At 44.1% G+C, this 25,630-nt stretch overlaps 1 protein-coding gene across 7 annotated transcripts in view; it reads right to left on the bottom strand.

Annotated features, from left to right (window-relative positions):
• The window catches only part of CTNND2 (catenin delta 2), a 929,345-nt gene that overhangs the window by 224,833 nt on the left and 678,882 nt on the right, over positions 1–25,630 (bottom strand). The gene's annotated exons all lie outside the window — the stretch shown is intronic.

Genomic DNA, 25,630 nt, shown 5'->3' on the forward strand with positions numbered 1-25,630 from the left:
AACAAAAGATCCAACCAGTAGCAAGAGAAATGACCGAGAAGGTTCTAGTCGCATGTAGATTTCCCGAGTGCTACTCCCCTGCCGTGGTACAGGGCGTGCAGTGGTTTTGGTTTTGACTCCAACTGTGTCTAGCAGGAAACTATGTGGTTTTTGAAAATCATATGGAAAATATAAAGAAGTCTACAAATACATTATCACTGTGACTTGAATTCCCTTATGCTTCCCATTGTAAAGCCTCCACACATTTCGAGAATCTTTGTCCCCTGTACAGATTTCCAAACGCAGCTCCCACCCTATTCAGTGTGTCCTCAGCAGGTACTGAGGACCATCACTGAGGCAACCGCCTATCCCTATGACAAAATGCACATTTCCGAAGGGTGATTCTGAACATTTTTCCATTTTTTTGCTATCCTCAATTCTAGAGAAGTCGCTGATATTGTCTCAGTTATGGACTGGTAATCGGTTCCTGTCCGTAACTCTGGTTAAAGAAAACCATTTCTCATGAAAATCTCTGAAATGACCTATTTTGTAGCAATTCAACATTCTGACTCCTCATCACGCTCATGATCCTGTTATTTAAAGAGATAAAAGAAAGAGGGGGAAAAGACCTTTATTTTAGTCTGAATGGGAATCATGATTGCACACAGTGACGCATTTTACAGGACACTTTAAAAAATCACAAGACACCACAAACATTACATTACCACAGTCCTTGGCCCTTCCCATCCCTTTTTTTTGCTAACTGATCACGAACACTGAACTTCTCTAGCCATTTCCCTGTCTCAGAATGAAATGCAGTCAGTCGAAGTGGAAGGACATCAGGATCCTGTATTGAAAATCTTGCTGCCCACCAAGGAAGCCAGTGCGGAGGCCAAAGGGGCCTCAGAACTGTCCATCTGGAAGCCGACGCTGACATTCTGCACAAACTGAACTCGGTTCTGAGAACTGGTGTGTGCAAAAGGCGGGCCTCCACATTCCTTTCTAAGAGCCCCCAGGAAAGGCCCTTACTTTTCTTTTTCTTTTTTTTTAACAAGGAAGAATTTCAAGCGATTCCACAAATTCCTTTCCTGAAGACCCCACTCAGGCACACTCACCATGTTCCAAATAAGTCTAATGGCTTCTATTATCTGGCACGATGTTTGTGCTTGCCCTTGTAGATATGGAATACAACCTCACAAAGTAGCGGGAATCACAAAGGATGCCTGAAATAAAAATCTCCCTGACTGTGCTCCAAACTGAACTCAATCAACATAATTTCGTGAACCACAACGCTACGTTCACGCAGTGTTCAGCAAGTCAAAGAGTATTTTAGATGAGCACATATAAATTCTGAAAACACAAACCCCGCAAGGCAGAGACTCAACTTGGCTATTTGGAAATTATGAAACTATCTTAGAATGTGACTAGAGGAAGCCCACAAAAATTACCCCCCAAACTTTCACTGTTGTACTGATTAGACAGTCCCTCATTAAAGAACACTTACGGAGTGGACTGTTGGGAGTTGGGGCCGGGGGTGGATGAGTTGAACGAAGCCCCTCCCTCAAAGGAGCTCACATACCTGTACGAGAATTGGAAGTTGAGTAAAGAAACCAGCGAATGGGACCATTTCAATAGTGAAGAACAGAGATAGCTTTATTTGAAGGAGGATGTAGCAATTTTCTAGTAATAATCTGGATCCTTAAAGATGATCCACCAACATGTATAAGGTTTAAGCCCCTCAAAAACTGGGATCCTCTCCAGGGATAAGAATCATAAAGAAGAAATAGCAGGAGAAAAAGATGGGAGTGTGCAGTCTGAGTGCTGTGGTCAGGCGACACTCGAGCAGGGACCAAAGGCCATGAGACGGTGACAACAGGTCCCAAGGAAGAGCAAGGAGACCAGGGTGGCTGGAGTACAGTGAAGGCGAGAGGATGAGAGTGATTGCCAGGCAGGGCAGGGTTAGGTCTGGGAGGCGTTAGCCGCTGTAAGAGCATTGGGTTGACCTTGAGGAACATGAGACCGAGAGCGTGACTGAACACACCTGTATGTGACATGTAGAGAGCACACTGTCCCAAAGGCAGAAGCAGGGACACCAGGTAGGGGTCACCGAGATGGTCCGGATGCAAGAGACACGGTAGCTTTGGATAGGAGTAATGAGAGCCCAAGTGCTAAGAAATGGTCAAATTCTAGATCAAATTTTGCAGGTAGAGCAAAAAATATCACTGAAAGCATCATGACCTACTAAGATTTTTGGCCTTTAACTATAATAAACAGGTATGTGGGTAATCAGCACACAGTAGATTTTGGTTGACTGACAGATGGCAAAGCATTTATGAGAGACACGGCCCCTCGTTTAAATTTGTTTCACTGGCATTATAAAAGCACACATTTTAAAAATTGCTGTTCTTTTGTTACTGCAAACAGAAAATAATATGTTTCTAAAATATAAAATTATGCTAAATACATAGACACAATAGAAAAATTATTTTGTACCTTAGATAGCCCATGGTTATAACAAATAATGAGCATTAAAATAAATGTAATATATTCCCTGCAAAGGAGTTACGATAGATGTCTAGAGAAAACTCTCCTATGCATTTATTTTATTTTTAAGTTAAACATTTAAATTTTTGACAATTTGAACTGTATCAAGTAATTTTTTTGAGGAACCTCCACACTGTGACCCAGCAATAGCACTGCTAGGAATTTACCCAAGAGATAGAGGAGTACTGATGCATAGGGGCACTTGTACCCCAATGTTTATAGCAGCACTCTCAACAATAGCCAAATTATGGAAAGAGCCTAAATGGCCATCAACTGACGAACGGATAAAGAAATTGTGGTTTATATACACAATGGAATACTATGTGGCAATGAGAAAGAATGAAGTCTGGCCTTTTGTAGCAACGTGGATGGAACTGGAGAGCGTGATGCTAAGTGAAATAAGTCATCCAGAGAAAGACAGATACCATATGTTTTCACTCTTATGTGGATCCTGAGAAACTTAACAGAAGACCATGGGGGGAGGGGAAGGAAGAAAAAAAGTTAGAGAGGGAGGGAGCCAAACCGTAAGAGACTCTTAAAGACTGAGAACAATCTGAGGGTTGATGGGGGGGGGGGGGGTGGAAGGAGGGGAGGGTGGGTGATGGGCATTGAGGAGGGCACCTGTTGGGATGAGCACTGGGTGTTGTATGGAAACCAATTTGACAATAAATTTCATATTAAATAAATAAATAAATAAATAAATAAATAAATAAATAAATAAATAATGAGACTGAAAATAAACAATGATATATGTTAAAAAAATAAACTGTGTCAAGTAAGACTTATTCTATTATACCTATAAAATTGTACGGAATATAAAATTCGCTTAAGACTTTTCTCGTCACGCATATGTCTTTTCTGTTCTAGGTTATCAAGTCACCTATATGTTCCGAAGATCTACCTGCTCATCCACTCTTCGGTGGTAGTAACGGCCAATATTTACTGGCCTCAAAACTGGTTGGGGAAGGAATTTCCATCTTGTTCGGCTCAACCGATATTTAGTAATACGCACTGTTGTATGTCCCTTGAGGATCTCGTGGACTAATAAAGGAGAAACTCACAGGAACATACAAGGTGCTGAGGAGCCCACAGGAAGTTCATGAAACCAGCCTCCTTGGGAAGTGGAGTGGGTTAGTTAGTTCTGGAAGACAGAAGAGTTGAACTGATTTTAAGAAGTTTGAAAACTGGGCGGGGGGGCGGGGAAGGTGCGCCCTGAAGGGCCCAGTTGGGCATCTGACTTTGGCTCAGGTCATGATCTCAAGGCTGGTGGGTTCGAGCCCTGCATCGGGCTCTCTGCTGTCAGCACAGAGCCCACCTCCGATCCTCTGGCCTCCCTCTCTGACCCTTCCCCTCTCATGTGCATGGGCGCTCTCTCTCAAGAGAGAGAATAAAATAAAAAGACTTTGAAAAAAGAAGTTTGAAAACTAGTGAGCCATACAATTTGAACAGGATTAAACTCTAAAATGTTTGGGATGCAGTAGGTCTGTACTTTTTAAAGTAGGGCACATGTATGGGAGGGTTGGGGTAAAAGCGTAGTCATCAGTGCATTAGATAGCGAGGTATCTCCTTTGCCCTTAAATTTACCCAAAGACTGATGGACTGATGGTGTGTGGCTGGGGGCATTATTATTATTGTTATTATTATTATTATTATTATTATTATCGATCTTAGATACCTTATGGAGTAGAATATAAAATGTATGGGAGTTTAAAGAAAAAGCACAGAATCTAAGGGAGAGTTTGCAGAAAGCTTCTGTGGCCAACGGTCTGCAATTCCTGCAGCCCACGTGGAGGAGGGCTCTGAAGACGGATGGGCATGGGGGGCTGGAGAAGACAGGAGGCATGCGGAGAAGGGTGTCCACCTGCACAGAACGTCTCCCGGAGGCGGGGCCCAGGGAGTGCTGTGGGATGCCAAGATGAGACCAGAAAACCACATAACAAGGAAATATTTGAAGGGACAGGACATGAGGATCCACTCATAGTTCCTGAGCAGAAGAATGACGCGGGGAGTTGCGGCAACGGGGCAAGAGAATCAATCGGAGAGACTGTACAAAGGAAGACACTGTGGGTAGTGTAGAAGGGTATCTTCGATACGAAACATCCTCAACCGTTTTCCTGGCATTGGGGAATTTGTAAGTAGTTTAACACGCATATGAATTTTTCTACAACTCTCAACCATTTGCTTAAATCTACTTTGCTTTGCTTATTCCTGCTGCTCTGTGCTCTGACTGAGCCCCAGCAAGGTGACTGGTAAAGTCCTTCTTGTGATTCTGCATTTAGCTCTCCCCACAGAATCAGTGGGTGGAGGCTGCAGGGGATCCCACAAGCTGAGCAAAAGAGAAAAAACATAAGTTCCACCACTCAGCTCCCTGGGGCTCCCCACCCCCCCACCCCTGCCAGACGTCTGTCAGATGCATCCATTGTGACCAGTTCTTTTGAGAATCCACACACTGGAACATGTCAACCTTATTTTCTCACACGTTTCTACGGAACACAAAGAAAGCTGTTACCAGGGAAAACCGTCTGCTACACGGCATCGTGAAAGAGGAGTTATTCAACGATGTTGCTCAGCTGATTCAATGTTATTCGCCCTTCATTTTGTCCATCAGCCCAAGCAGAACATCTATATGACACTTGGATCTTGGTATAATAAGAAAATACACTTGTTTGGTGCATCTGTGAGCTTTTGCATTAAAAAAAAGTTACGTTCTAAGAAATCCCCTCAAGGGCAATGCAGTACATCCTAAACCTATGTGTCATCCTTAACGGAGGAGACTTTATTCTAGGCATCACGTGGGTGGTTATCTCAGAAGTCCTCTCCTGGTGATTTTAGGAAGTGGGTAGTACTAAATCACACATGTCTATTATTTTATATACAGGTGTTATAATATTTGACATACTGTACAATATATAATGAGTGTATGTATGATGATATGCATGTATCAATAAGTATGCTGCAAATGTATATATCTAAAAGAGAGCAATTCGAAACGTCTCTTCTTCCTTCTCCCACAAGACTGTGATGCATTCAGTTCTTTCAATTATTTCCTTCCAATTTAAATTTTTTAGCAATAAATGGCTTTTTCTTATAACTCACCGAGAGTTGTGGGCTCCAAGAACCTACCCTGCTGACTGTCCACCTTCCAATATAAATAGCCACAGGGATTGAGGTGATTGTTATTTCTTTAGCTTAATCACTCCTGTTGAAGGATCTTTAGTTCTGGAGTGCACCAGATTAAATGGCCGGAACCCCAATTATAAATAATAAAATACTCCAGCTTTACTCTATCTCAGGCTTCAGCTCTCAGCAGAATTTCTTACTTAAACTCTTTTTCTTTAAGTTTTTTACCTTTATTTATTTTTGAGAGAGAGAGAGAGAGAGAGAGAGAGAGAGAGAGAGAGAGAGAGAGAAACAGAGTGTGAGTTGGGGAGGGGCAGAGAAGAGGGAGACACAGAATCCCAATCCAGCTTCAGGCTCCAAACTGTTAGCACAGAGCTGGATGCGGGGCTAGAACCCAAGAACTGCGAGATCATGACCTGAGCGAAATTTGGAGGCCCAACTGACTGAGCCACACAGGCCCCCCCTTACTTAAACTCTTTTAAAAAAATCTTCAACATATGAAATCCTAGATTTAAAAAAAAAATCAAGTTTTTGTATTTTTTGTGTTATCATTTTCTAATAATGCATTTAAAAGAGTACTGAATACATGCATGCTTTTAATTTTAATTATTTTGGTTTCCAATTTTAATTATTTAATAATTTTCAAATGAATTATGTGTATTTTTGCATACAATTTTTTTCTAGACCAAAAGGAAGGTGACAGTTATACTTCCAGCTTTTAATAGGCTGGTCGAGGCCGAGGACTTAGGGAAGAATACTGTTTTGTTTTAAAATTCTGCACCCACAGTAGAATCATTGTTTTAAAACATACATAGTCAGACCACGTCACTCCTGCTCAAAACCTTCTAATGATCTCATCACATTCAGAAGATCCTTAACCTTGGCCTTTGGTCCTATGCGACCAGTCCCTGTCTTCCCTCTGCTTCCACTCATCGGCATTCTCTCCTCTCTACTTTTGGTTTCTGTTCTTCTGGGTTTCTGGAAGTTCCTGAGTGGCTGGAGGAGTTCTCCCAGACTCCACAGAATGGCTTCCTTTCCATCACTCAGGTGTCCACTCAACCCGATTAACCCTCAAAAGTAGCCCATCTACCCTGTGCAGCCCCCTCTCTGCTGTTGGTCTACCTCTCCTTCTTGGTATTCCTCCTTTGCTCCCATTCACCACCGGATACATTTCATATACTTACCTGTTGAGTCCTGCCCTACCCCCACCTAGAGGGATATAAGCACTGTGAGAGCAAAGATCTTGCCTAATTTGCTGAATGCTGAATGTCCAGGGCCAAGAGGAGTACCTGGCACATAGCAGGAATGGACTATTATTATTGTTATTATTATTTTAATGTTTACTTATTTAGTTTGAGAGAGAGAGTGAGAGCGTGAGTGAGCACAAGTTGGGGGGGTGGGGAAGAGAGAAAGGAAGAGTGAATCCCAAGCAGGCTCCATGCTGTCAGCTCAGAGCCCAATGCAGGGCTTGATCCCCTGAACCGTGAGATCATGACCTGAGCCGAGATCAAGTCGGATGCTTAACTGACTGAACCACCCAGGCGCCCCATACCATGTTATTTTTTTAAAGAACGCATTTTTTTACCCTAAACTTCACAATTTTGAAACAAAGCCAATTTTTACAGTCCACCTGTCGGCACAAATGTCCTACGCCAAGCGAATTAGTACTTAAGAACAAAGATTTCTGCTGCCTAAGATGAGATCTTAGAATGTCATACAGCTATAAATAGGCCACTAGTGCAGCAAACATTTTATACAATTAAAAAGGTTTTTCTTATAACTCTTATCTTTTTATTTCACAAGTGAGAGTAATTTTTCCCACAAGCAAAAGCCAACACTGGGCACAAAATGCCTCAGCACTACTTACACCTGCATCTTGTTTACAGGAGCCAATGCTGAATATATTAGCTAATTATAGATACGCAGATGGCTTGTTTTCCTTAATGCAAAAAAGATATAAAATCATGCGAAATCGTGTAGTACTCATGCCCATGGCTGAATATCCAATTTCCATTAGATGAACTTGGGCTCAATGGTAGAGAGACAGATAAAAGTCAGAACAATAAGGAAGATTATTCGTAATTCAAAATCTTCACATTCTGCTGACACTTTTCAGGGTTTAGGACACTAAAATGAACAAATCTAAATTGCAAAACAAATTATCATCTATTGATTCCTCTCTTATGGCAGAAAAATTAAATCTAGATCTTGTAGACTTAGCAAAAAAGGGGAAAACATCAGCTTTGGAAACTTTTAAAGAAAATATGAGAAATTGTGTGGTATTTATTAATATAGATGCCCATCTTTGCAGGGGTGGGGAAATGGCAAATCTGAATGAGAAAATTAAGGAAATCACGATTTACTTTGAAAATGTTGAAAGGAGATTTTCATGAGAGTTGGCGCTTTCCCAGCATATGATCAGCACGCTTGCTTTTGAGACCAAGTGGTCAAGACGAAATGGAATCGTATGATAAAGCCAACAAACTTAGTCGAAGGAAAAAGTCTTCTTAATGTGGCGGGTTGCACACTGGATGGTGGACCCTGTCTACATGAGTGATGAATGACTCACTGTCACTGGCACCTTTTCAAAAGGTCATTCAAAAGAATACAACCTGGCCAACTAGGAAGACACGCTCTGGCGCTGTGGTTTTGATTTTTGTTCTATTCGAGTTAACTCTCCTACAAAAGAGATTGGGAGGAGGCAGCCTCCCAAAGGTGTTCCTTCTCCACTGTTTAGTGTTCTTGCCTCCAAGTCCTGTTACTGCTGGACTTGCTCTGACAAGGAATCACAGGTCGGTCCCGTGATTTCTTCCACCAAGGGTGAAACACCAGAGGAGATAAAGCAGGAGAATCTCAGTTATGAGGGATCCCGTTCATGCATCTGGTGGATGCCTCTGGTATAACCCCACTTAAGAGTGTTTCAGCAAAACCCTGCATTTAATCAGAGTGTTGGAACAGACTCTATGTTGTCAGTGTTTTCTGAGGTTCTCCAACGTCTAACAGGGATTCTAGGTCTCAAATGTCTTTCAGGGATGCAAGCAATCTCTATTAGCAAGCCACTTGCCATTTCAGAAAGTGAGTATCTAATGGTGGAGACTAAGTCAGCATGGTCAGCCTTCAGGCTGTTTTTCTGTTGCCCCTACTGGCTTTGGGCATGATGTTCCAACCTCTTTGAGTATTTGTCACTGTTTGGGGAAAGCACCTTGTACACCTTAGGCATTCACAGTTACACTCAGTACTCTTATCCACTGAATACCTAAAGAAGCTCCTGCTCTTTGGGGTCATTTTATAATATCCCCAAATATATGACTTCTCCAGGACCCAAGGAGTTCTACAAGTATTACATTTCTTATTCATTTTAGGGGTGCATCTGGGGAATATTTTTCATCATTTGGGAAAGATCCCTGATTCTTCAAATTTTCTGTTAGTTTACCCCGTTACAAATCTGCAGAATTTACAAGCTAGTCTCACTTTGTCATGAGTTATGCCAGTTCCATTTGTCAGCCTGTTCTTCTGTAAGCCCAATTATCATTAATCATCAAAGCTGTAGATTAGAATATCTAATCTACAGTATATCAGTAAGTTTGAGTCCCTTCATAGGAATTCTGGTTACTGGTGAGGGAATTAACGTATCATTGTGCAAGAACTGTTAAAATAGAATCTATGGTCTTTCAGGTAAAGGCAAATCGAGATTTTTTTTTTTCCCTCAGAAACTGGGATTGGGAAAAAAAAATTTCCAGATCAATGACAGCACTGAACTCTCTAGTGCCTATCGAGCTTCCTTATTAACTTGAACTATATTGGATACTGTCAAAGCCATTGACAGTATGAATAGTATTCTCCCAATAGAATGGGAGAGCCATTCTATTTAGAACCTGATAATCTATAAAGCTAATCTGGAAAAGTTGACTCCTTCGGTCAAGTAAGTCTTTCATATAAGGAGGTGTTGTGAGCCAGGGTACCAGTCTCTACTGTCCCCATGTTAATGCGGAAATTGCCAGAACCTCTCCAAGAAATCTTTCTTGGTTTAGTTTTGAGAATGTTGGCTCTTGGCTGGCCAAGGGACTCTCAAGACTTTATACACTCACAACTGGCTTCCAGCATCATTTTACCACAGCTGCTCCTCTCATGTGTTATAGAGCATAAACTCACTGTGGTCTGCACATGTGCTATGTCTGGGCCAGTGGTATGAACAGTCACCTTTTGTTTTTGAACAGCTACCTTTCCATGCTCCCTTCAAACAACCTCCAATTCTTTAGTACAATGGCCAGGCAAAATTTCACTGATGAAGCTCAGAAAATAGGGCTTCCCAGCCTTTTGCCAATCCAACAGGCCTCAGCATGCGGCCCCAATTCTCCTGCTCAGAATGTGACAAGAGTAACCTCCCGCCACCCTCCTGCTACCTGGTCACTAGGGCTACCTGGTCACTAGGTCCTCCTCACCCCTCTTTACGCTATAATTCCTTCCACTCATATCTGTTCCTTCCGCCATTACAAGAGTTGAATTCAAATCTTTTCCCAGGATTATTGTGTTTCATGTCTTTCTTAGCCTCCATTAGGGTCTTTTGCAGATCAGTGAAGTTAAGCACAAATACCAGAAATTTTCTAGAACTTTGTGGAAAAGGGAAGAACACCTATTCTGATTTTTTTTTTCTTGAAAGACATTTAAGTTTATCTATCAGTGAACAAGGACTTATGTGGCAGGCTAAATAATTTCCCTCACACAAAGATGGGAAAATCCCTGAAACCTGTGAATATATTACATATAAAGACCCCACAGAGCAGAAGAGCCTTGGTTGCTGTAATTAAATTAAGGAATTTGAGATTGAAGATTATTCTGGAGTATCGGGGTGGGCCCAAGGTAATCCTAAGAGTCCTTATAAGATGGAGGCAGGAGGGTCAGAGTCAGAGGAGAGAGATGTAATGATGGAAGCAGAGGTCGGAATAACCTTGAAAGGTGGAGGAAGAAGCCACACAGCCAAGGAGTACTGGTAGCTTCCAGAAGCTGGGAGAGCAAGGAAGCTGGTTCTCCATATAGGGCTGTGTAGCATAGCCCTGCTCATACCTGGACTTCAGCCCAGTGAAACTGATTTCAGATTTCTGACCTCCCTTAATACACTTCTGCTGTATTAAGCCACTAAGTCTGTACTAATTTGTTACAGTGGCAAGAAAAAGCGAATATAACCTGTATTTGGTTTCCTTCTTTTATTAATGACCCATACAAACACCTCCAAAATCTAATTTGTCTTAGGCTGCCCTGCTCCATTTTTGCCCAACTTTCCCATAGCTTATGAGTCCTCATTTTCTCATGACTATTTATGCCAGTTTAACCACAGGATCCAAATGCCCCCTTTATGCTAAGTCAGGCTACAGCACCTTAACTTTCTCTTGGACACCTTCCACTTATCATAACATTAAGAAATACGACGATTTTCTTAGAGAGGGCTCCTCAAATCACCCTACCATCCATTGTTTGAGTCATGAAGATATTTTCTCCCATTTGATTTGGGGCATGGTCACAGATCAATCCAGTTGGCTTCAGGTTCTCGATATTGCCTTTTACGAGGGGCAATGATGGGGTTGGAGAAAATACGATAACTCTACCCTTGCGGTTAGTCTCCAACATCACAGTTTTTACCCAGGCCAGAGGGACATGGTCTTGGATTTGGCTGCAAGCCACCACCTGTGATTAAATCTTAATTCTATTTAAACTCTGATATCACTAATATTCGTTGGAAACTACTAGTCTTTGGCTCACTCTGTGTCCGTATCCCTGGCAGTAATTTTTACCTGAATACTTGCCTATATTCCTTGGAAAAACTGCCTTGCTCCTTTGCCCCCAAACTTCTAGAGTCCCACTTCCATGGCCCTCTGGACATGCCTAATAATGACAGATGAGAATAAAGGATGGCATATTACTCTTTTAAAGAGAATACTCTACCAAGAGGTAAGTCCACTCATCACATCTCTGACACACCTGTCTGCAATGGAGATACTGGCATGCCAAGTTCAGTTTTCATATTTTTTTATAGGTCAGATTTTATTTCCTTGTTAAAAGCCTCAGATATCCCTGCTTGTTTGGTAAGAGCCAATGGAAGCAACCTTTTTCCTTTGGATTCTAATTTTTATACAACATAATGTTGCAGATCACCTATAATCAAGGGGATAGTGGACACGTTCCACTGAAATAGTTCTTTTCCTTTACATATATAAGGTTGTATGGTCTCCTACTAAGAATCATCTGGCCACCAAGATGGCATTATAGAACGATCTCCTTTCCTTCAGTTTCCATGCTTGCCCCAAATGGTCTTAAGAGTCTAGAGTCTATGTATCAATATCACTTTTGACACTTACCTGCATGGTTGATATTAATAGTGCTGTGTGTACCCCATAAGAATCTGGGAGGCTGGGGAGCTTAATCACTACCTGCTGGAGATAAGACACATTCTTCTGCTTTGTATGGCTGAGTTTCTCTGTAAACTCAAGTACATGGCAAGGGGGTTGAGCCTAAATGGTGCACCTGCTATTCTTTAGACCTTTTGGGGCATGTCCAACAAGGTCTAGGGGCTAGATTCCAGAAATGTGTTTGTAGGTGGAACTGAGAGAAGGGAGGACCAGGCAGCTGGATCCAGTAGCAAAGCCTTAATGGTTAGGAAGAGGGACAGTTCTAGACAGATTGTGATTTTTAACTCTTGGATCAGTCTCCCTCGGAGTCCTACATGGACCACACAAAATCTGGAGGCTGTAAGTAAAATAAGTAAGTGGTCTCTACTTTACTTATTTTTAGCCATGCGAAAAAATCAGAGACCCCCAATCAGGAGTGGTATAGAGATATTCTCACTGCTTTTGACATTTTTAGCCTTTGAAAGATCTATCACGTGTGCCATAAAAGCGATGGTTGATGCCAGGGGATGATGGTAGTCATTAGAAGGAGCAACAGTGCCTGGGAAGAGTGACAGAGTTGGGTGAAACACAGTGATAGCGTCAGGTGTGCTTGGCAGGCCGATACAGGAGGCAGCAACCGGAAAACGGTGGCTTGCTTGTGGGTGCCGTCATTGCCTCCATGGGCATGAGGCACCTTCTCTGTCAGGAGAAGCAAGGGAGGAAAGAAATGGTGCCTTCCATGCCAGAGCTGATAGGTGTGCTTCCGAACAGAGATACCTTCCAGGGGACCACTGGAAATAACTAGTTGTACGTGTGGTATGGACAGGGTGACTCTGGGTTATCGTCGTCAGCAGAAAGAAGAAATAGCCAGTGTAACATGAATTCAGAAAACACCCTTTACTGAAAGAACTTTGACGAAATTTCAGAGTCTCTGTTGATAGAGTGCTTTTCCCAGTGATCGGATTTCAGTATCTCTTGGAATAGGGTGGGGCTATTTCAGCCTGCAAATGGGGGGCCCAGTTCTCACCCCACTTCCCCAGCACCACCTAGCTGCTCCCTGGGGAGTCCCCAGACAGCTCCATCTATGAGAGAATCTTAGGAAAGCTTTCTGCCCAAATGTACACGCCACCATTTTACCATTTACCAATGTGACATTATTTGTGTCCTCAAGATGTGAATGAAAACTAGAAGTGTGATGTTTATGAGGGAAACCTTTTATTCCTGGTACGCTTATCGCCTGTGAGGGTAGGAGGGATCTAGTCAAATGTCAGGATCAAGTGTATTTGCATCATACGTAAAAGAACAGGGGGCAGCTGGGAAGATGATCTTCTTCCCTTGCGGACCAGAAAAAAGAGAAACAGGCTACAGGAGGTAGCAACAGAAAAGGACAGTAGGAAAAGTGGAATTAAATGAAGGGAGTGGCAGGGAGAGTCCAATCAGGTCTGGGGGATGTCACTGGGATTTGCACGTAGTGCGGCTACGAGTGTCCACTCCTCACCTCTATTTTCCAGTCTCCAGTTTCTGTCCTTCATCCTCGGATCCCCTTCATTCCGTCCACACACGAGGGTCTCTGAAAGCTTATGCACCCCTTCCAGAAATGGCTCTGCCATTGTCTCCCTGCTCCCTCTCATCTGCCTCTGCCTTCCTTGGGCCCCTGGTCCAGACAGCAGATTCCATCACTTATGCTCTGCAGTAAGGATGGTTTCCATTCTCCCCCCAGAATCCACAGGGACTGTGTGGGGAGCACTGGGTGCTAAGCAGTAGAATGCCAGAGATGAATTCCTAGCCTTCAGAACACTTTTTTTGCTTTCCCCCACGAATACAAAGAGACTGGATATTATACAGTATTATTCACCCACTGTTATAGTTCATGTATTTTGGGTTAATGAGGCATTTGTGAGCTGTCCTGGGGAGGCTGGTCTTCTTATATACCACGTTTCCAGGGGAAATACTTTGTCAGTTGTAAGACTTTCTTTCAAGCAATCTTTGGAAACTGAAGGCCGCCCTTATAGATTCCAAGGAAATGCAGAATTCTTTGCATACGTAAAGTTAAATACAAATAACAAAAGACCTAATGCCTACTCAGTGTTTTACTTTTTATTCAAGAGGCAAATTAATTAAAAAGGATTGTAAATACAGGAGAGCAATTTGAATTTTGAAGGGCTCTTAACAAAATAGATGTGTTTTTTTTTTTCTTTCACTTATATTAGAGGTTTGGTTAAAAAGTGCACTGGAACTACCAAGAAAGAATAGTCATCTCACAATGATCACCTACAGCTTTTCTTGAAACATTAAAAAAAAATTTGCAATGATGAAGTGCACCCAATAGGGAAGAGACGTAACAAAACATCTATGGGATAGTTGTGGTATAAAGACACATTTCTTCCAATAAGAATCTGATTTTGAGTGGCTGAAATATGGGGGATTAGAAATTTGCATACACTCTCGTCAACTGAGGCAACAGTTGAAGTCAGGGGGGGCTCTTGTCCTCCATGGGATCTGACGCCCGCCATGTTAAAGGTTTCCAAGATGGTGCATCCAAGTGTGCAGAGAGCAGGTCCCTAACGCATTCGCAAGCACCATCAGTATGAGGAGATCCAAACTCTGGATTCAGAATGAAATGGAGAAATAGCCTTGGTGAAGCTGGAGAAGTAAGTAGTCAGAGGCTCAAAAAAGGGCACGTGCAAGATCGTTTACTTACGGTGGATTAACAGAACAGAGATGGCTGAAATAAAGGAAAGCACCGAATTGCAATGGAATCTGGGGAGGGAGGAGGAGTGCACGCTCTAAGCCACGTGTGCAGAGACCTGGCGTGGAGGGTTCTCGTGTCGTTTGTATCAGCATCCTGACAAAACGTTCTCTCTAGTCTGTGTGCCAGGAAAACCTGGAGACTGGAAGGGAAAGATCAAAAGGATGACAGGCCAACAACACGGCTCCTCCTTGGTTCAACAGTTGAGAGACTGCTCAATAGGAAACAAAGCCAATGTTGGCAAGTCGGCAGCCCTCAGGAGCCAAGTGTCAGCAGGAGGACAGAGGTCAAGGTTCTTCTGTGACCTCTCCCAGGAGTGAAGAAAAGGACGCTACCATAAAGGTCAGCTGAGGTTGATGTTGGACATAAAGCTGGTCTATGCCCCTGAAGGAAGGATTGGTTCTTTAGTTACAGATCTTCTTTTCTAACTTATGATGCAGGAGATCCCATTCAGACATTTGCCGAGAGAAAAATCATTGGCGAGAGGCCTCTGGTTAGAGCCTGGCTCCTACCTGTGATACATACAGGAATCGACTGACATTCGGATGGGTCATTTGTTTCTTTTGTTAATTACTGGGAAGGATACAAACCATCCCTGGGGTGGGCAGGTACAAAGACAACCCATTAAAATAGAAGAAGAGCATGGCCCAAAGAAGAAACAAAGTTAAAATAACCTAGAGCAAATTTTAGCAAACGCAGCAAGGAACTGTCAGAGATTAGAAAAAAAAAAAAATACCTGCTGCATCACTGTTCCCGAGTCATGACCCAGCTTTGCAGACAGCTCTCTGACTCATCACTGTCTTGAAAAGAGAACCTTCTGTACCTGGTGGTTTTAATTAGGACTCTCACTGTAGGCTGGTTACATTTCAACACATCAGTCTGATTCCTTAACTTTCATTCACTTTTGGTTATGAAAATAGTCTCATTCCAGTTTCAAAGAATGAAGTCTATCCAACTTACAACTTCGGTCTTGGCTCCCTCCCCCTCCTCCGATATCCCACCCTCCCTGAGGACTGGACAAGTTACCAGCTTCCCCGGGTGCGGGGAGCAAGCTTCCCACCTTCCACCTGCCACCTTTTTCTTCCAGTTTTGTTGGCGGGGAAGAGGGGGAGAAGAGAGGTTTCTTCACATAAAGGCAGACCCCAAGGCCATCTTTTTTTTTAAGTTTTATTTATTTATTCTGAGAGAGAAAAAGCGTGAGTGGGGGAGGGGCAGAGAGAGAGGAGAGAAGGGGAATCCCAAGCAGGCTCCGTACTGCCAGCGTGGAGCCCGATGCAGGGCTCGAACTCACGAACTGAACCATGAGATCATGACCTGAGCCTAAGTTGGATACTTAACGGACTGAGCCACCCAGGTGCCCAAGGCTGTCTCTGAACGTTGGTCTCCGTCTGTGTGGCCCACAGCTATAGACAGTGTGTGGCAGGTGGCTCTGTCCCCCACTGCACCTCTGATGCCCATGCCTTCCTTCACCGCGTGCTGTCTCTTCTCTCCTGCCATAGTTGGCCTTCCTTGAAGGGACCTTAAACTAGAGGAAACACAATCCTTGCTCCTTAGATCTGACTGACCCTCTGTGCTCTCTCCCACCCTGTGCTCTGGTGGCACCAGATAAGTCACCAGCTTTGAAGCCAAGCTGATAGCCAGTCTGGAAATGAGACGTGAGTCTTCAGTTTTCACTGCCACCTACAAACTATGGGCTGTTCCCGTCCTATGTCCAGTCTTTTCCCAACATGCTTTGCTTCTCTTTCCCAGGTCTCTTGTTAAACTGAAAAAAAATTTTTTTATTAGTTTTATTTATTTTTGAGAGGCAGAGAGAGACAGAGTGCGTGGGGGGGAGGGGCAGAGAGAGAGGGAGATACACACACAGAATCCGAAGCAGGCTCCAGGCTCTGAGCTGTCAGCACAGAGCCCGATGCGGGGCTCGAACCCACAAACCATGAGATCATGACCTGAGCCAAAGTGGGATGCTCAACTGACTGAGACACCCAGGTACACCTTTTGTTCAATTTCTTAATGGAAAAGGCCATCAAACCAGTTTTGTGTCTACTGCGGGAGTTTCCTGTCAAGAACTGGGCCCTCTTTGACCTGGATTCTGGTAAAGATCGACTTACTTCCTAATGGGGGACCATCCCTGCTGCTGTGTCTATTCGGTGACCCCTGGGGCCAGCAGAAGGCACTTATCAGGTGAGTCACACAGAACTGTCACACTGATGTCTGATCCCTTGACACCGGGGAGGAGAGACCTTGGGCCAGAGAAGGCCTCGGTCTCCTCAGCACTTGGAAAAAGTCACCAAGGCCAGGACAAACCTCTGGATGGGTGATGGGGGCTGTGACAGGCGCAAATTTAGGAGGAGTGAGAAGAGCTCAAAGGGGCAAGAGATGGAACCAGCAGGGCAGAGAGGCAAAAGCACAGGACGTGGATGGAAGATATGTGGCAGGGACGGACAGAGGGCCATCGAGCCCCAGACATCCTGGCCATTTCCTCAGGTCCTATTTGCCCTTAAGTATGGAAGGCCACTGCACCGCCACTATTTGGTGCCTCTGGATGCCTTTGTCTCTGCTTCTCTTCACATTTTCCAAAAGGCCGCGATTCTGACTCAGCGCCCCCAGCACGGGGGCATGGCCACCAGCTGGATGCAAACGTCTGTGCGATCGTATCTGTCCTTCTTAGCTGTAGTTCTGCCCCAGCCTGTTAGCAATACTGTCTACTTGCCATCTATGCCACTGAGGATGACCCATGGGCCTTTCTGCTGGAAGCACTGGTCCAAAAACTCACGATTCCCCCTCTTCTATCCCTTGTCATGTGTAAAAGACCAAGCCTTCGTGAAAACGAAAAACATGTATGTTGGGCTGTCTTCATTCATTCAGTCCCAGCTTCCGGGCGCAGCGGTGCTCGGCATGGGTCCTATACCGCCTCTCCTGTGTCCACAAGCGCTGAAATCCCTGGGAAGCCTGAACTTCTCCACGGAGCCAACTCCTCCCCATGACCCAGAGCCAATCTCCGTCTTCTGACCAGTGCGCCCAGCCCTTATCACACTCTGTACTCTCTCCTTCCGCCATGGTGGTATTTAAATGCAACGAGATCATGGATCACTCTGGAAACGGGTCTTACAGCTCCGTGTGTTAGGGTCACTGTGTCTCCCTTCTTCTTTATGCAGACCCACCACCTGTCACTCAGCTGTTTCCTGCCGGCTGCGTGCATAGGACACTACTACTTTCCCAGTCACCCACTCCTCATGCTCCCCCTTCTGCCTCCGGGCCACTTCTCATACTGTTGTCCTGGAAGGTCACGGTCCGCCCCCTCCACCCCTCCCACTCACTGCGATTCTAAGTCTTTGTCCTTGACACTAGAGTCCTCTCAGAAGCTACCCAGACTTCTTTCAGATCTAGTAAGTCACTCTGTTTTTATCACACTTTCTTAACCACTTTGCGGTCACTCCAAAAGGCCACCTGAGGTTACCTTCCTCCTTTTCTGACTGCCTCTTACAAGCACACCCTTTTACATGGGCCGGGGCAATCCTACCCACCTCATTTATGCACTCACCTTCTCCCGATCTTTCCCATCACCAGCTACCCTCTCCTGTGGCCATTTAATGGATTCCAAAAACCTCCAAGCATTCTTTCTTGAGATGCACTACTTTCTCAACCACTCTGCCAAAAAGCAGGCCCCGGATTTCTCTTCATCGACGGTAAGACCTTCAGCTTGCCAGACCTATGTGACGCAGCCCTGGACTGAGTTACCTCTCTGATCTCATCTTCTAGCCCTCTCTCTAGGTCCCAAGCACACTTCTGGCTGCTCCTCATTATAAGTTGAATTGTGCCAGCCAAAAGATAGGTTAATCCCGACTAATGTGACTTAGCGGGAAACAGGGTCTTTGCAGATGTAATCAAGTTGAGATGAGATCATCAGGGTGGGCCCTAATCTAATATGACTGCTACCCTTATAAGAGAGGGGAAGAAACACACAGATTCACATACAGAGAAGGCCCTGGGATGTCAAAGGCACAGATTGTAGGGATGTAGCCAGAAGCCGAGGAATTGCAAGGATTGAGGGCCACCACCAGAAGCTGGAAGAGGCAAGGGTTCTTCATTCTACCCAGAGTCTCAGAGGAAGCCTGGCCCTGCCGACACCTTGATCTTGGACTTCTGTTGTTTTAAGTCACCCTGTTTGTGGTACTTTGTTACAGCAGCCACAAGAAAGTCCACAAACAAGCACACTCCTGTCTTGGGCTTATCTGGTTTCTGCATGGAACACTCCTGCTCAGAGAGCTGACTCCATGGTTCTCTCTCTCTCTCTCTCTCAGCCTTTGGGCACTGCTCCAGCACCGCTTCTCAGAGATGACCTTCCCGATCACCTTCTGTAAGATTGCAGTGATCCCTGCCTCCACATGCCCTCACCCCTTACCCTAGTTCCCATGCTGTGTTTTCTTCATGACACCATCTCACACGTCCTAGATTTCCATCTTTGTTCACTCTTGCCTCCCAGTGGCTCACCTGAGTCTAGTGTGTTCACTGCTGGGATGTCAGGGCCAAGAACAGAGCCTGGAACTTTACAGCCGATCGGGGAATATCTGCCGAATGCACGTACTCCTGAGTTCCACCTCCACACAGTATCAGTGTGTGAAGCATTCGGACCCGTTTGTGTGTTGTTTTATGTTGCCACGCGAAAATGGTTCTTTGATTCTAACTTCCTAAAGGCCCCGTGGTTGAATCCACTCGTTTCAACAGTGGCTTGGCATACAGCCACACACAACATGTGCTTTCCATTTCTTTAGTTGACAACAGTAGATTTCAAAATGTGAATGGTAAAAATACAAGTAAAGCAGAATATATAAACCATTCTGTCTCTAACACGAGGAGACTGGTTTTACATTTAACAGTTTGGAAGAGACTTCCTTAGTTTATATTTTCAACATATACTAACAATAACCCACTTTCCTTAAGCACTTATGCTGGCTGGCGGTCTATGCGCCTCCTCGCTGCAGTGATGTGCATTCTCCGTGCCATTTGATGGTCTGGGAGTCTGATGCTCAGAGAGGTACAGAAACTTGCCCAAGATCCCAGAGCTAGAAAGCAGGAGAGTCAGGGCTCAAGGGCAGGCAGCCTGGCTCCAGAGCCTGTGTTTGTAACTCAGTGGTATACTCTCGACTCACATCTGGCAACTCATAGAGGCTCTTTCTTTACAAATGCAGAACAATTTATGATGAAGAAGACAAGAAATGGCTCAAAGGTAATCAACTGAAAAGATGGATTGCACCTCCTCTCGAACTATATGAGGTAGAAAGAACCAGGATAAAATAGAAATGATGAAGGTCTTTAAGTGTAGTAGACAGGAACAAGTCAATTTTTTTAACATATGGAATGTTCTAAATCACTCTAAATAAAATAAAAATTACGGGGGAGGGGGATGGTATGGGTATACACAGAAACCAATTTCTTTCTTTCTTTTTTTGAAACCAATTTCTATGTTATCATCACTCAAGAAAGATGGTGCCAATTTGGAAAAACAGGTTAGTGTAAATGGTACAAACACATTGAAACTACATGGATATGTGTATGCATGTGTGCACACACATGCATACACACACACACACACATACACACACACACACACACACACACACACACACACACACACTCCAAAGGACTGATATCCCCAAATCCAAGCCGTCTTCCCATTAATTCTAAGTGGGTATGGCTTAGGCTATATTCTTCTTGCAACTTCTAATGTAAAATTCAGTGTAATCACTTTAGGAAGCAGGCAGTTTTCTCTGACTCCACAGGCTGGCTTTTGAGCATTTGGTAAACACGCTCACAGGCTGGGGATTTGTGTCACCACTGTGCTTAACACACGGTGCCATATTACCTGGTCTGTATGCTGTTTGTCTGGTAGGTTGTGGGTTCCTTAAAAATAGGATCTATATATTATTAATATTCAATTCCCCTACCAACCTAAAATAGGCTTTGATAAACTTTTTTTTTCCCACTAGAACTGAAAATGCCATTTCTTTAAAAACAACACCAAAAAATACTTGATTGGAGCCAGGATGCTAAGGCAACTTCCCAGAGGTGTGTTGGGAATTAGGAAAGTAAAATCAGCACTGTTTTCCTAGAGCAATAATGTTTATTATCAAAATGTGTGTTTAATATGCAAGATCTTCAAATACTTGGGGTGCAGATTTGATAGCTGAAGCTAAATTCTCATATAAAAAGAGGTGACCAGGGGCGCCTGGGTGGCTTAGTCAGTTAAGCATCTGACTTCAGTTCAGGTCATGATCTCACGGTTTGTGGGTTCAAGCCCCATGTTGGGCTCTGTGCTGACAGCTCAGAGCCTGGAGCCTGCTTCAGATTCTCTGTCTCTCTCTTTCTCTCTGTCTCTCTCTCTGTCTCTCTCTCTCTCTCTGCCCCTCCCCTGCTCACACTCTGTCTCTCTTTCTCAAAAATAACTAAAATTAAAAAAAAATTAAAAAAAAGAGGTGACCAGGTCAAAACCCTAAAAATCTTCATTAGCAGTGGTCAGCGGCCATTTCCATCACAAAGAAATGAATACGGTCAGTTAATAACAAAGTTCTACTAATACAGCTCCAGTTTTGTTTAAAAGGTATGTTGTTTAAAGGAATGGTCCCATGTTTAGAAGAAAATACATCTTAAAATTATTTTAACACTTAAATACTTATTAATTTTAAACTTCCACTAAATTTAATTCCTTAGTTCATCATAAATTAAAACAGCTAATGTTTTTTAATTTTAAGAAGAGTCCTTCTCACTTGAAACTGTGAAAATAGATTTTTTTTAATTTCTAGGAGACATATTATCTTGAACGCTGCCCTACATCATACATATTATGCTCATTTTTGGTGCATGATTGTCCACGTGCAAGTATGGGGTGCCTACGTGTGCACCTACCTGTCCTAACGTGTGCATGGGCAGAAACAGGGGGACAAAGCAGGAGGGGCAACATAAAAAAACTCGAATCATTAGAATCCATGAGAGGCACCTAGTATTATCCCCGAGTCGATGGATAATCTTAATATTCTTAACTGGGGAGCGCCCAGAAGGAATGAAGAAAGTATTTATGAAAAATACTAAAAGATTATCACCCGGGTACCTCCTAAAAGATGCCGGTGATACACACACATGAGCAAGTTTTCACGTCAAACAACTCCAGAGATTATGTACAGCTCAATTTACTGTGACAGTCCCAACAATCTAGGAGACAATGTACACCAGACACAGTTCAAATAGTACTGACACCCGTCGGTGCCACTGATACCCCTGCCCTGAAGCAGGAGGGCAGCGACGTATCAGATGTTCATCGGTCTGTGAAAACGAGCTGCGCAAACTCAGTGTGTTTGTGGCAACAGCCCAGACCCTATCTATTCTTACCCTTTTTCCTTCCCAGGTCTCTTTAGTTGTTCCTCAACCACTTCTGTTCTGATCTGAGGTCTTGTTTGTGGAGCACCCTCCTGTCTCATTTGTAACTGAACGCTCTAAGCCGGGTCCCCCACTGGCCCGCACGCAGACTCCAGCTCGGTCCCTGGTGGTTGCCAGCCGCCCTCCCCAGCTCCTTCCCCGGGGCGCCACCCCCTCCTGGGAGGCTGCCACCAATCCAGCAAATCCACTGGTCACCAGACCAGGAGGAAAAGTTAGAAACGGGGCTTTCATCTGCTGATTTATGGAAGCAAATTCTCAACTTTGTGCCTATAATATCCGGCATCATTCTGAACAGCACTGAGCTTCTTGGCTTCATTACACCAAAACTGTACCAAGCACTGGAATGAGGAATGAGAAAGGCATGATTTATGACCCTCTCCATATAGGAGATTTAATTCTGCCTTTTGCTCAATGGTCTATCCATTGTGTGAGCAAAGTCAATACTAATAATGAAATGCAGACTGAAGGGCTAAATCAATTCAATAAAATGCAATAGAAAGACTGGGGGACTGAGTACGTTGGAAAGGCGAGTGCCTGCAGGATTAGTATTTGAACAACAGGTAATTACAAAAATCAATACTTGTGTATGAGAACATGACAGGCAGCCATCCGTCACAAAGGGAGAACCATTACTATTGGCTTGGGCCCTGAGTTAGGATGAGGGAGCAAAACAGAACTGTGCAAAATCCCTTCCAGAGGTTGTGTGTGTGTGTGTGTGTGCGTGTGTGTGTACGTATGTGTGCTCCCCACATGAGTGAAGGAGCGAGACAGGGAAACTCAGATGGCTCACTCTGGGTTTTATTTAGGCACGTGCACTGTCCCTGTCCACCGTGGTGGCAGACTGTGCCCTCGGTCCTACACCACTCTTCCCTTCCTCCCCATCCCAGGCTCCCGGGGACCTGGCCAACGTTACCCTGAGGTCCTGGCCACATCTGGAATCTTTGGGGGTGCAGTGGAGCACTGACACCCACCAGATGAGCCCCTCCTCCGAGAGCCAGTTGCTGGAAGATCTCCAGACAGTGAGAGGGGACACAGGCACCCACGGCAAATTAGGAAAATAAGCACACGTACACATGCAGACATATATATATACATACGATAAAATAACTTGTATTTTAAATAGAGTAAAATAACTTAAAATGAACATCGAAAAGATAAAATAAAGTAACTTGAATGTTCTAACTGTTCCTGGCCAAAAAAGAATATGAATGAATGAATATGTTACCACTAAGCGGCCAGCATACATTAAGTCACTTAGCCCCACACAGACTCCAGAGTACGGCGTCTATTTTAAGGGCTGAAGGACAATCGGCTTGTTCCAGGAGGCACAGCTGGTGAGCAGGGAAGCAGCACTGGGAGGTGGATGTGTCTACTGGACGCCGACGCGTGTCCCGGTCCCCCGCCCCCCACGCCCCCGACATCGTGCCACCTCGGATCCACCGCGGGGCCGAGAGATGCGTCTGATGGGGCCACACCCAAGTCTGTGGCCAGCTGCCAGCAGTCACTGCTGTTGAGAGGCTTTGGCCAGTCCAAGGAGCTCTCAGACAGAGCCAGTGGGACCAGTGACTTCACACTTCCCCAGGCCATGCTGTCTGTACTGACCACACGACCCTTTATAATAAAGGTTCAGACTCTGCTTTTGGATGTCTGGCTTCTGACTGCTTTCAAGCCTCCCTCTCCTGCTCTGCCCACCTCTGAGCAAGGTGATATGAAAGCTTGGATGCCTCCTCTTTTGGCATCAGCAGGAAGTTCAAATCACGCCAGCCCCTGTCCACACCTGAGAACCCTCACACTGGCTCCACCCCATAATCACCACAAAAACTCAAGCCAACCCCCTTTCCTACTCTCAAGACGTTTTCAGTCCCACTTAGGAGCCATGCCGACCATCCCAATAAGCCTCGTTATGTGAGTCACCCAACTTTCCGTACCCTCCAGGTGTATCACAGGGCGTCATCAATCCTGAGATCGGAACCACACTCCTGCTTTTGGGGGCGTGCATCACAACACCCCTGATCCAACCTTACGTGAACAACGGAATAAAATGCTTCCCTGGCTTTTAAAGAAGCCCTCAAAGTGGTGACCTTGAAACAAATGATGGGCTGTAATCCCCTAATCAGAAATCTGTCCTTCATTTTCAGTGACTCTTTGGTTTTCTATTAAAGGCATAGAAGGATTGAGAGAATTTCCATCGGGGACAGAACTCAAATTTAACTTTGCTTTATTTGTAGATCATTTTATATAATTTTAATAGTATTTTTGGCATTTTTAAACTTATCTGGATGAACAATATTTTTCTTTATGTGACTGTTGACACCACTGTTGACATTTGGGACTGGATAACTCTTTGCTGTGGTTGCTGCCTGGTGCATGTGCATTTTAGGAAGTTCTGCAGCATCCCTAACCCTACCCATAACATGCTGTTAGCACCGCCACGGTCCTCTCCAATTGTGACAACCACAAGTGTCTCCAGATGTTGTCAACTATCTCTTGGGAGGCAAAAATCACACCTGGCTGAGAACCACTGCCCTTTTTTCAATCCACAAAGACACGTGACCTTTCTGCTAAGTCCTCTAAGTCCCAGTGGAAGATAGAAAGAAATGATGAAAAGCCATTAGGCTATATCCATCCTAATGCAAGCAAGCAAAATCTACAATAAATTGCAATTATATCTCTAAATTTCTTGTTTCCACTCTGAAACCGATTTTGACTGATCCCCAGAACTGCTCCCATGCTAGGGAGATGGCTCTTTATAGCTTACCAAATTGTTTTAAAACATTTGATTACTCAGCAGCTTAATGCAAATACTTGTCCCTTGTCTAAAAAATCAGAGTGAGCTACGCCGACCACTGTGATTTTCTAGAAATATCACGCAGCACAGTGTATATACAAAGTAGTCCAAGAACACAAAGCATGTTGACAATTGTTTACATAATGGGTGCAGACAATATATTCTTTCCTGGACCACATCCACCCGTGTTATATTCCCTAGTAATTCTGTAAATGGCTCAAAATCCTTGATTGTAACACAAAGCTTATCTATTGCCTAGAGTTCTCATCCTGTAAGTGAGTTTTCCAGAAAGGAGAGATGATGTGATAGGTGACTGCAGTAATCTTGTAAGTTGAGGAGACAACGTACAATGCTTTTTATTTCTTGAAGATTTAGAGGCAGAGATAACTCCAGGGATGATATTGGGAAGAGGAAGGCAAATCTCATGAAAAGTCCAGCGTTTGACCATTTTGCCTGTGTTAATACTAGCAGGTATCTTTGGTCATCTACTTCTCAGTATCCAAATATTAAAAAAGAAGACTATGCATACACACGCCAGTTAATCAGAAGGTGCCATTTCGGTCTTACATATGGATCTAAATTTTGGAAACCTCACTTTGGTTTTCCTATTCCTTTCCCCTTTCAACACTACTCTAT

This window comes from Panthera pardus, unplaced genomic scaffold (assembly GCF_024362965.1).
Source record: "Panthera pardus isolate Hobbes unplaced genomic scaffold, ASM2436296v1 HiC_scaffold_2, whole genome shotgun sequence".
Taxonomy (NCBI): domain Eukaryota; kingdom Metazoa; phylum Chordata; class Mammalia; order Carnivora; family Felidae; genus Panthera; species Panthera pardus.